Raw genomic sequence first — 11,379 nt, 5'->3', positions numbered from 1 at the left:
ACACACGCGAGACAGATGTTCAAAGCTCATCTAAACTGTACTTACTTTTAACTGTAAAAGTAATTCTTTATTATAATGATACTGTGCTTGTGTGTTAAAGCTAAATCCTACTGAGTGAAGCAAATGTGTAATCGGCTGCGGTGGCTCATTGGCTACCTTTCATCTGTGGAGTTATGAGTTCGAGGCTCACCTAAGCTGCTTCCTCTTTTAGCTGTAACAATGACACCCCCCATGCTCCCCCTAGCTCCCCCCTAGCTCCCCCCTAGCTCCCCCCATGCTCCCCCCTAGCTCCCCCCTAGCTCCCCCCATGCTCCCCCCTAGCTCCCCCCTAGCTCCCCCCTAGCTCCCCCCATGCTCCCCCCTAGCTCCCCCATGCTCCCCCTAGCTCCCCCCATGCTCCCCCCTAGCTCCCCCCATGCTCCCCCCATGCTCCCCCCATGCTCCCCCTAGCTCCCCCCATGCTCCCCCCTAGCTCCCCCCTAGCTCCCCCCATGCTCCCCCCTAGCTCCCCCATGCTCCCCCCATGCTCCCCCCATGCTCCCCCTAGCTCCCCCCATGCTCCCCCCATGCTCCCACCCTAGCTCCCCCATGCTCCCCCCATGCTCCCCCCTAGCTCCCCCCATGCTCCCCCCATGCTCCCCCCATGCTCCCCCCATGCTCCCCCCTAGCTCCCCCCTAGCTCCCCCCTAGCTCCCCCCATGCTCCCCCTAGCTCCCCCCATGCTCCCCCCTAGCTCCCCCCTAGCTCCCCCCATGCTCCCCCCTAGCTCCCCCCATGCTCCCCCCATGCTCCCCCCTAGCTCCCCCCATGCTCCCCCCTAGCTCCCCCCATGCTCCCCCAAGCTCCCCCCAAGCTCCCCCCATGCTCCCCCATGCTCCCCCCTAGCTCCCCCCATGCTCCCCCCTAGCTCCCCCCTAGCTCCCCCCATGCTCCCCCCATGCTCCCCCCAAGCTCCCCCCATGCTCCCCCCTAGCTCCCCTAGCTCCCCCTAGCTCCCCCCATGCTCCCCCCTAGCTCCCCCCATGCTCCCCCCTAGCTCCCCCCTAGCTCCCCCCATGCTCCCCCATGCTCCCCCCTAGCTCCCCCCATGCTCCCCCCTAGCTCCCCCCTAGCTCCCCCCATGCTCCCCCTAGCTCCCCCCAAGCTCCCCCCCTAGCTCCCCCCATGCTCCCCCCTAGCTCCCCCATGCTCCCCCCATGCTCCCCCCTAGCTCCCCCTAGCTCCCCCCTAGCTCCCCCCTAGCTCCCCCCATGCTCCCCCCTAGCTCCCCCCATGCTCCCCCCATGCTCCCCCCTAGCTCCCCCCATGCTCCCCCCATGCTCCCCCCTAGCTCCCCCCTAGCTCCCCCCATGCTCCCCCATGCTCCCCCCTAGCTCCCCCCATGCTCCCCCCTAGCTCCCCCCTAGCTCCCCCCATGCTCCCCCCTAGCTCCCCCCATGCTCCCCCTAGCTCCCCCATGCTCCCCCCTAGCTCCCCCCTAGCTCCCCCCCTAGCTCCCCCCATGCTCCCCCCTAGCTCCCCCCATGCTCCCCCCCATGCTCCCCCCCATGCTCCCCCCATGCTCCCCCCATGCTCCCCCCTAGCTCCCCCCATGCTCCCCCCATGCTCCCCCCATGCTCCCCCCTAGCTCCCCCCATGCTCCCCCCTAGCTCCCCCATGCTCCCCCCATGCTCCCCCCTAGCTCCCCCATGCTCCCCCCATGCTCCCCCCATGCTCCCCCCCCCTAGCTCCCCCCTAGCTCCCCCCTAGCTCCCCCCATGCTCCCCCTAGCTCCCCCCATGCTCCCCCTAGCTCCCCCCTAGCTCCCCCCTAGCTCCCCCATGCTCCCCCCTAGCTCCCCCCTAGCTCCCCCATGCTCCCCCATGCTCCCCCCTAGCTCCCCCCATGCTCCCCCCTAGCTCCCCCCATGCTCCCCCCCATGCTCCCCCTAGCTCCCCCCCTAGCTCCCCCCATGCTCCCCCCTAGCTCCCCCCATGCTCCCCCATGCTCCCCCCATGCTCCCCCTAGCTCCCCCCATGCTCCCCCATGCTCCCCCCTAGCTCCCCCTAGCTCCCCCCATGCTCCCCCCATGCTCCCCCCTAGCTCCCCCCTAGCTCCCCCCTAGCTCCCCCATGCTCCCCCCATGCTCCCCCCATGCTCCCCCCTAGCTCCCCCCATGCTCCCCCCTAGCTCCCCCCATGCTCCCCCCTAGCTCCCCCCATGCTCCCCCCATGCTCCCCCATGCTCCCCCCATGCTCCCCACCTAGCTCCCCCCATGCTCCCCCCTAGCTCCCCCCATGCTCCCCCTAGCTCCCCCCTAGCTCCCCCCATGCTCCCCCCTAGCTCCCCCCCTAGCTCCCCCCTAGCTCCCCCCTAGCTCCCCCCATGCTCCCCCTAGCTCCCCCCATGCTCCCCCCTAGCTCCCCCCATGCTCCCCCCATGCTCCCCCCTAGCTCCCCCCATGCTCCCCCCATGCTCCCCCCTAGCTCCCCCCATGCTCCCCCCTAGCTCCCCCATGCTCCCCCTAGCTCCCCCCATGCTCCCCCCATGCTCCCCCCATGCTCCCCCCATGCTCCCCCCTAGCTCCCCCCATGCTCCCCCCTAGCTCCCCCCTAGCTCCCCCCATGCTCCCCCATGCTCCCCCATGCTCCCCCCTAGCTCCCCCCTAGCTCCCCCCATGCTCCCCCCCATGCTCCCCCCTAGCTCCCCCCATGCTCCCCCCATGCTCCCCCCTAGCTCCCCCCATGCTCCCCCCATGCTCCCCCATGCTCCCCCCATGCTCCCCCCTAGCTCCCCCCTAGCTCCCCCCTAGCTCCCCCCATGCTCCCCCCTAGCTCCCCCTTAGCTCCCCTTAGCTCCCCCTTAGCTCCCCCTTAGCTCCCCCTAGCTCCCCCACTCAGTAGGATTTAGCTTTAACACACAAGCACAGTATCATTATAATAAAGAATTACTTTTACAGTTAAAAGTAAGTACAGTTTAGATGAGCTTTGAACTCGCAACTCCGTGCCCGATAGACGCGCACGTTACATTGAACTATTGAAGCGGATGTACATGTGTTGTGCTCTGTAGGATTTAGCTTTAACACAAGCACAACGTAAAGAAAGAAGTTTGGTCTGAGCCAGCTGAGGCCCGAACCGACAACTCTGCAGATGAAAGGTGCGCACTCTGGTGTTGAGCCACTCATCCCAACGAGCTCCCTGAGGAAAGTCGTGCACACTTATTATTTATAGAACAATCTTTAACACCTACACGTTTCCACCTCTGAGAAGCTTCTGGAGAGTCCTACACCCAACATCACTGTGGAGGCACCATGCTGTCACAGGTAAGTGGCTCATCAGGTAAGTGCTGTGGTTTATATTGAATGTTAATAACTTGCAGGTACTCAGTTCGAACCCGAGGAACAGCGTAACAGGACTCACTTCTACTCATCAGCACAAGATTTCACCTGACCGGTAAGTTTCCTGGAATAAAACCAACTGTGAATTAAAACGTGCATATAAATAACCACTCAAATTGTAAATGTCAATTAACACAGAAAAGAGCTCAAACTGTACATGTGCATTAACCCGAAAGAAGATGCAAATGAGAGGAGCAACACAAAATGGAAATCACGTTTCTATTATTGTATTGCTTTATTATATATTGAATTTAAGTTAATCAACACAGAGTGGCAGTACAGGCCTGTTGAATTATAACAGCGACAATACAGAAGTAGGTAGAGTAAAATGGAATACGGCACATACACCATCACTGAAACATGGACGATGTCTTCATATAATAATAATAAATAATTATGGTCTCCACTGACCAGTTTTAAATGCAAATGCTTTTAAAACTTAAAAAAAAATCACCTGCATGTTTTATCCGATATTAATCCATTAATCCATTAATATTTAGCCCATACAGAGTACGTCTTATTCACGGGTTTGCCGCTTTGCATGTGAATGACTGACACAGTATTGCTGCCACCATGTGGTGAAAAGGGGAATTACATCTTGAATTAATATATTTTATTATTTTTCTGTTTAAAATTCAGTTAAATTTTTCATGTATTTGACCCATTGTAAAATACAGGCATTGATCACATTCAGTCAGATGATTCAGTGATTCAATCCACAGATTCAGCAGCAATCAACACCGAATCATCTGACTGAATGTGATCAATGCCTGTATATTACAATGGGTCAAATATATAAAAAACAAAAATGCAGTTGTTATTGTTCTACTATGTTCCTAAGTGGAGATATGAAGGTTTAATTTATGTGTAAGTGTCCCAAATCAATGGTGCAAATATGAAAAAGATAAAAAAAATATATAAATGTTTATATTTCATATTTGGAACATGCTAGAACAATAATAACTGCATTTTGGCGTATGTCCAAATGTCCCAAATATATGATGCAAATATGAAAAAGATCAAAGAAAGTCACTTTGTGATGCTGTGGTTTAATGGAAAGATGTCTCATCTTTACAGAAATAATGGGGGGAACACAACAAGAAAATGTAAAAGGAAACAGGAAGTTCTATCTCACAAAGAGAGAAGGGGGAGGAGAGTGTGTGATTGAAACAGAACTACAGATCACAGGGACGAGCTGGATGGCACTGCCGGCAGCCTAATACCAGCTAAAACCACATTAGTGGTGTCCTGAGCCTAGCCCTCCACACCATTATACGATGCTTGTACCAAAGACACGCACACACACAGCATGAAAACACTGAGCCCAGACAGAAAAGTGGATTAAAAACAATATAAACATTTTGAATTACTCAGCTCCAATTTATACTGTAAACAGAAACAAAGTGTATTTACTGTCTAAATGTCCGCTCAGCACATTATGTTCTCCAAAATAACATTACCACTCTAGTAGGAGGCTTTCTAGGTTGGACTTTGGAAGGTGCTAGTCCGTATACATAGTCCGAAGTGCATGTAAAGGCTTAATATCATCATGATTTCGGCATCTTTTAAGTAAGAGTAATTTGATCACACTACAACTTTCATTCAGTTACAAACAAAGTTGATGTAAAATTGTTTGGGTCAGTCTCTTCAATTCTGATTGACTTACAGCTTGAAGACTTGCATTTAAAATCTGGGCTGGTCTGACTGCAGCTCTTCAGGTGTAACAATGTGTATTTAACACAGTTCTATGACAGTTTCGTCATGATACCCACTCACCTGTTAGTAATTTACATCCTTATTGTTGTGGAATGTTTAAGTGTCCCTTGAATACTCCATAATCAATTATTTCTGATAGCACCTCGGAGGTTGGAACCCCAAGTTTCAGTAGAAGATTTCAGTAGTTTCAAAATTGTTGCACATGCACTCATATACTTAAATGTTCTTAGATTTGGGCAGTCTGCAAACAACTAGAGAAGCTGAACACCGTGCCAGGTAAGACTGAATGCAAGTGACTTGACATGAGTAAGTAAAGGGTGAGTAAAATGTAGGTTCAACAGCATACATTTAGCTGTATCTCTTTTTTTTTTGCAAACTCTGGATGGTGCTTCAGTATCTAAAACATACAATAAAGAACACTGTGTTTCTGCAATGTCATTCTCTTTCAGCCTAATCTTCAACCACCCTTTGCTTCTTTCTCACTCTCACTTTCTTCTGGTTCTCTGCATGAGTCCTATTCTCACATGGCTCATCACTTTCTGTATCCCCTGTACAGAACATTCTAACCCACCTTGCATAGAGCAAGCATAGGCCCGCCTATCAGCTCCTGGCACAATGATACCACTGCCAAATGGAGGCCTGGGTCTATCTGCAGCATAGCCCAAGTGCACTAGGTTGGTGCCTAGAAACCGGCATGATAGCTGATGCTTGGTTTAGAGCCACAGACTGTACTGAGAAAAATACTGCTCCCAGCATTCTGTGACTTGTATCCTATGCGACACACAAGGGAAACAAAATACAATCTGTTAGACATTGCAAGATTTCGGCAGTGTCACATTTACTTACATTTATTAACCATATTCATTGCAGTTGTTCAAAGATTATAATGAAAACTGCAATGCTTGATTAAAATTGACATGAACATACTTTTTTTCTTTCTCGGTACAGGAAAGTGCTTTGAAATGACCAGAAAATATATACTTCAGTCTGTCTCCAGCTAGTCTCCATCTACTGCATCTCTAGTGTGTAATGTCTCGTGCTGTGATGTTCATATGTCCTATTTGCACAAATAAATCACATGTTCGATGGCGTAACTGGAGGAAAGCGTGGCCCCTGGGTTGTTTGGAAGTGAACAGCTGGTTGCTTTTTATTAGAACAGATGCCACTGAGGTGTCAGTCAGGTAAAGCAAACATGCTGACGGATGAGCGAGGAACAACGCAGAAGCAACGTAATGGAGGTCACACTCGACTCGGGCTCATTCTGACCTGCCAGTAAGGGAGCAAAACCGTTTGGGTGTAATTACACAGCACTATACAATCCTCTTAGAAATAAGAGGCCTGCACAGGTTTCTGGACCTAATTCTAAGCACAATATTGTACAGCCAGACCTTTCTGTGCCCATATAAACACAGCTTGTTGAAATCTCTAGGACATTGTATAAAGTGGTCAACATAAAGAAGACAGATAGATTCAAACAGGGCTTTAAAATATTTAGAAATGACTTGAATGAATGAATGAATAAAACTTCATAATATAACAATCGAACATTACATCTATTTAATTACTGTTTACCATGAAGCCGGTTTCAAAAATCAATCATTGCACAGTAAAGGATAGAAATGAGTAATAATTAAACACCTCATAAACACACACACACACACAGTGGCATATTTGGTTGAGTGAAAGCTCTGATAAAGGCTGGCCACAAAGGAAATAACCCCTATGTACTCAGCGCTCCGAGATCCGATTAGCTCGAGTTAGCGTCGTAAGCAATTCTGCCAGCTGCTGTGAGAAATCGACCAGTTAAACAGCTAAAGCTTTGCGTCATTTGAACACTAACTATGTGACTGCGCTAGCACACACCGAATTAAACATGAATCTACAGGTTACAGGTAATATTTCTTTTATTTAATCTTTCAACCACCTTAATTGTAATTATTTTTCATTGTTAAAACAGTAACAATCATTTTTGACAGTGGACTTTGAATACAGTTTGATTTTGAATACAGGTGGAGTATTCATTTGCTGTTGTATGAGGTAGCTTCTAATTACATAACAGCTTGTAACTTGGCTTCATAATTCCTTATTGTTGATTAGAATTGGCCTAATCAACTGACTTCTCTGTGCCCATATAAATAGGGGTACTTTGACTGCATCCATTAGAAATAATGTAGAGCAGTGAAAGAAACCTCAAACTAAAAAAAAAAAAAACACTATTCAAAAACATCTTAAAAACAAAGCCCTGCCTAAACGTACAATTAGAGTATATATCATCTAATTCATTAGAAGAACCTTATATAATGCAAATGGACTGTTCATCAGAAGCACGTCGTTCAAAACTCTCATGCACATAAACACACATTAGACAAGAGAGCACTTGTGCGCTTTTTAAATGGCTTATCAAGTGTAAGTGTGTGTGTTTAAACGATGTGACTGGCAGGATATAATTGCCCAAACGGCTCTTGCCGAGGAGGAGTGTTAATGTATTTAAATTATCCGCTGATCATCAGAACTGGCTTCAGAATAGCACTTTGTTCTGAATGCACAAGGATTTTATAAAAACAAATAGTTTAAACACCAGACTCTTATTCAGATGCTTATTTCATGCATTATGCATCATTATGAGTTAGAGGATGGCGGCATTGTACTGGTGCTACACGGCTCAAGTAACCTGCATTCATAAAAGCATCAAGGATGAGGAACTGGTCATCGGGAGCACCAGGCTAATTTCCAGGGTGTGGGTTATTTTTTATAAGGGCCGAATCATAAAGGAGCAAGTGAATGAGCACTTGTCTCCCCCCTTAATTATAACTTCTAGAGTTTTATGCTTTATTTGGGGTATTTTTGTAAGAAACAGGATTCAGGCCAACACTGGCATTATAGCTTCAAAACAATTATAGCTTCAAAATAATTTCTCCTGTGCCTACAAGAGTGCTTGTAAAACTTGTAACTCGATTTCCATTTTTTTTTTAAAGTTACAAGCTTGACCAGCTCAGACAGAAACCTTTCATTTGTTTCAGTATCAAGTCTCACGTTATTTTTTACATTGATTTTTTGAGTCGATGTCATGTTGAAATTAAAACATTTTTTCTTGGCAAATTCAATTAGGTTTTCTCATTAAATATGTTCCAGTACTATTTGCAGAGAAGCAACACCTAAGTCCCATAATGCTAGCACTACAACGCTTCATTTAGCCATCATATTTGAGAAAGATGAGGTTTATGCAGATGATTCCAGGAATTGCACACACAGTCAAATCAGTTTGCTATTAACCTCCAATTAATTTTTTTTTAAAACAAACTTTTATTTTAAGCACAACAACATGCTAACAGGCTGTGACATTTTTTAGTCTGTACTATAAAGGGTCAGGCGTTCTGCTGAGGCTGTGTACCTCCTATTGCACACACTGGGGTTTTTCTAGGCGGACTGTATCTAAGTATTATAGTTCACAATATCCGAGTATCTCTGGAATTATGATCGATGATAATAATTATATATTTTCTTGGCACAAATGTAATTGGTCTGTGTGTGTCTTTGTACCTGCAGGTTTGGGGGTTGTTAATTGCAGGGCTGACATCATCAGTGATTCAGAGGAGCATGACAGCAGTGAAGTCTGCACAGTCCACTTGGAGTCCACTCACCCTACCCCTCCCAGCCCACAGCATTGTTATTCAACTGTTTTGAATTAAAAGCTTCTGTGTTTCTGGCATGAACTTGCACCCCTTTTGTCACTAGCGCACAAACTGCAAAGATCATTACTCACAAGCTAACATTCATATTTAACCAACCTTTAGTTACAGCCTGTATTCTCCTTCCTTCACTTCTCTATGCTGACGATTAATGATTAGAGCGGGTTTTGCGTGTCGTGAGGTGGAAGCGCTTCAGAAAATTTCCCCAGCAATTACCTACATTGCTCCAACAACAGCCCATAACACCCAGCGCAGCAAGCTTCGTGGCCTACTCGCAATAAAATGACTCATCTAATGCCTTTCTTTTTTTAATTTTCAAAGCGCCTGGATGATTCATGTTTTGACGGTGTGTAAATACAAGTTTTCTTCCATTCAAAATCCCAATCGCCTCAGTTTTGCAGACCCTACGGTAAAGGAAAATACTCAGCTGAGAAGAAAACATTAAAACTCACTGCAGCATAAAATGAAAAACATTAAACAAAGCGAATCGATTGTTATTGCCCGACAATTGACAGGAAATTGTTCAGACCTGTCCTGAGCTATAGGACAAAGGTATTTAGTGACGTTTACATGCTGTTACAATGGGTTCTGGCAAGAGTCCAGAGTCACAGTTGATCAAAAATCCCTTTTGATAGTCACATAAGCCAAATGATGGAGAACAGCGGGCCTGGACACAGGCCTTTTGGATTGCTGTGTTCACCAGAGGATAAATTGGTGATTGCATCTCAAAAACTGCTTAATGGATTGGATGACCACCTGTCATACGCACAAAATACAGCTTCTTGTTATTCATTTCAGGATGTGAAAACAAGTTCCAATGAAAATGAATATTTACCCCTTAAGCAGTGGTTTCGGGAAGACTAAGAAGAAATCTAAGTCTCGGAATTGCAATGTTGCAGCTGTTCTTTACTAAATCTTGTTTTTTTGGGGGGGGTTTTAGTCAAGAGAACAATGAAACTATGCCACGACTGGCTAACCACACACTTGTATGGAAAAAAAATTACAGCCACCATTAGACCAGGTCAGTCTTTTTTATTTAAATCTTCGAGGTGATGGGTCCTGATCTCTTTGCTAGACTTTCCATGTTTTCTCTTCTTCTTGTTATTTTACTTGTCACTTTTAATTCAGAATAAGTGTATATTCTACCAAATGAAGTAGATGGGTTTGTTTATTACTGTTTTAGCTTATTAACAATTTGCTTGGTTAAAGAACAGAACAGACCAATTGTAGTGGGGTGTGGATTCCCTCACTCCACCCCCTTCTTTTTTAAATGAAACATTTGTCGCTCAGTAGACCAGAATCTTAAATATCATATATTGCACGTTCAAACAAAGTGACGAACCTCTGCCCATTCTTGCATGTCAATGACTACGTCTTTAATTAATGTTTCTACCCAAACTTCAGCAAGTATCTCCTGTAGTACGTTCTAAAATGGAAGTTGCCACAAACGTCCTAGTTTTGTACTGACTCGGTCCTAATTTATCTGGGAATATGTTATAGACATCAAGTTAGCAATTAGCATTATAATAATCAATAAGTTCATAAGGTAAAGCATTTTTTCAGTGCTGTTTTCAAAGAATAACTGGTTAAAGATCCCAAATCACTGCATTCTGTTTTTGTTGGCATTTGACACACTGTTATAACTTTGTTAAATTTGATTGTATCTTTATTGTAAGTATTTCACTATGCACATGTACTTTAAGGAAGTAGTTGCACACAAATTACTTTCATGTACAATAATTTCAAATTGTAGTGATAGGATTCTGAGAGTATGTAGATCATTACTCCTCAAAAGTAGTTTGGAATGTTTAAGGGCTTTTACTTTAAACTAATCAGGACCATTCTTTTAGTTCAAATGAATCTTTGGATGTAGTTTTCCATCATGTACCTTAGTTTCATAGGCACTGGGGAGTGTGTATTTTAAAGTAGTTTTAATCCTAAAGGTGATCTGTTAAACACCTTACTTGTATGTAGTTTTAAATTATATTCTTGTAAAGGCACTTTGATTTGTGAGTGTGCAATTCACACAAAATGTCTAACATTACGAATCCTAAATAAATGACCCAACTTAAATGCTACATCCTCACACACTTAATAGATAGTGTATTAGATTTTACAGTTTTTCGATTTTTTTTTTGTTGCAGTTTTGCACTGCTAGAGAAATGAACAGATTGAGCTAATGTTTTCAGCATCACTGTGTCTAGAAGGACTCATTTTTGTCATATATCAAATTACCAGCACTTTAGGTCCAGTCTACCAAACACCACAGTCCCTAATGCCTCCCTGTACACACACACACACACACAGGCAGTGTAGTTTTAATCACCTTTAGGACACGACTCAGGAACAATAAATGACCACCAGCACCTGTGATTAAATTACCGGTGCTTTATGATCACTCGAACAAACATCACAATCCCCAGTGCAACAATTTACAACCACACACAGCCAAAACCACAGCTGCAGTCAAAAGTTTGCACACACTTGTGCATCTTGGGTTTTCAATTACTTCTGCAAATATTTTTTCTATGAATGAATAAATAGGACATGTTTTAATTCCTTATTAGTGCTTATGACTACAGGTAGTATGCAAATTAT

Source organism: Trichomycterus rosablanca, chromosome 27 (genome assembly GCF_030014385.1).
Source record: "Trichomycterus rosablanca isolate fTriRos1 chromosome 27, fTriRos1.hap1, whole genome shotgun sequence".
NCBI classification, from domain to species: domain Eukaryota; kingdom Metazoa; phylum Chordata; class Actinopteri; order Siluriformes; family Trichomycteridae; genus Trichomycterus; species Trichomycterus rosablanca.
This window is presented reverse-complemented; position numbering follows the sequence as displayed.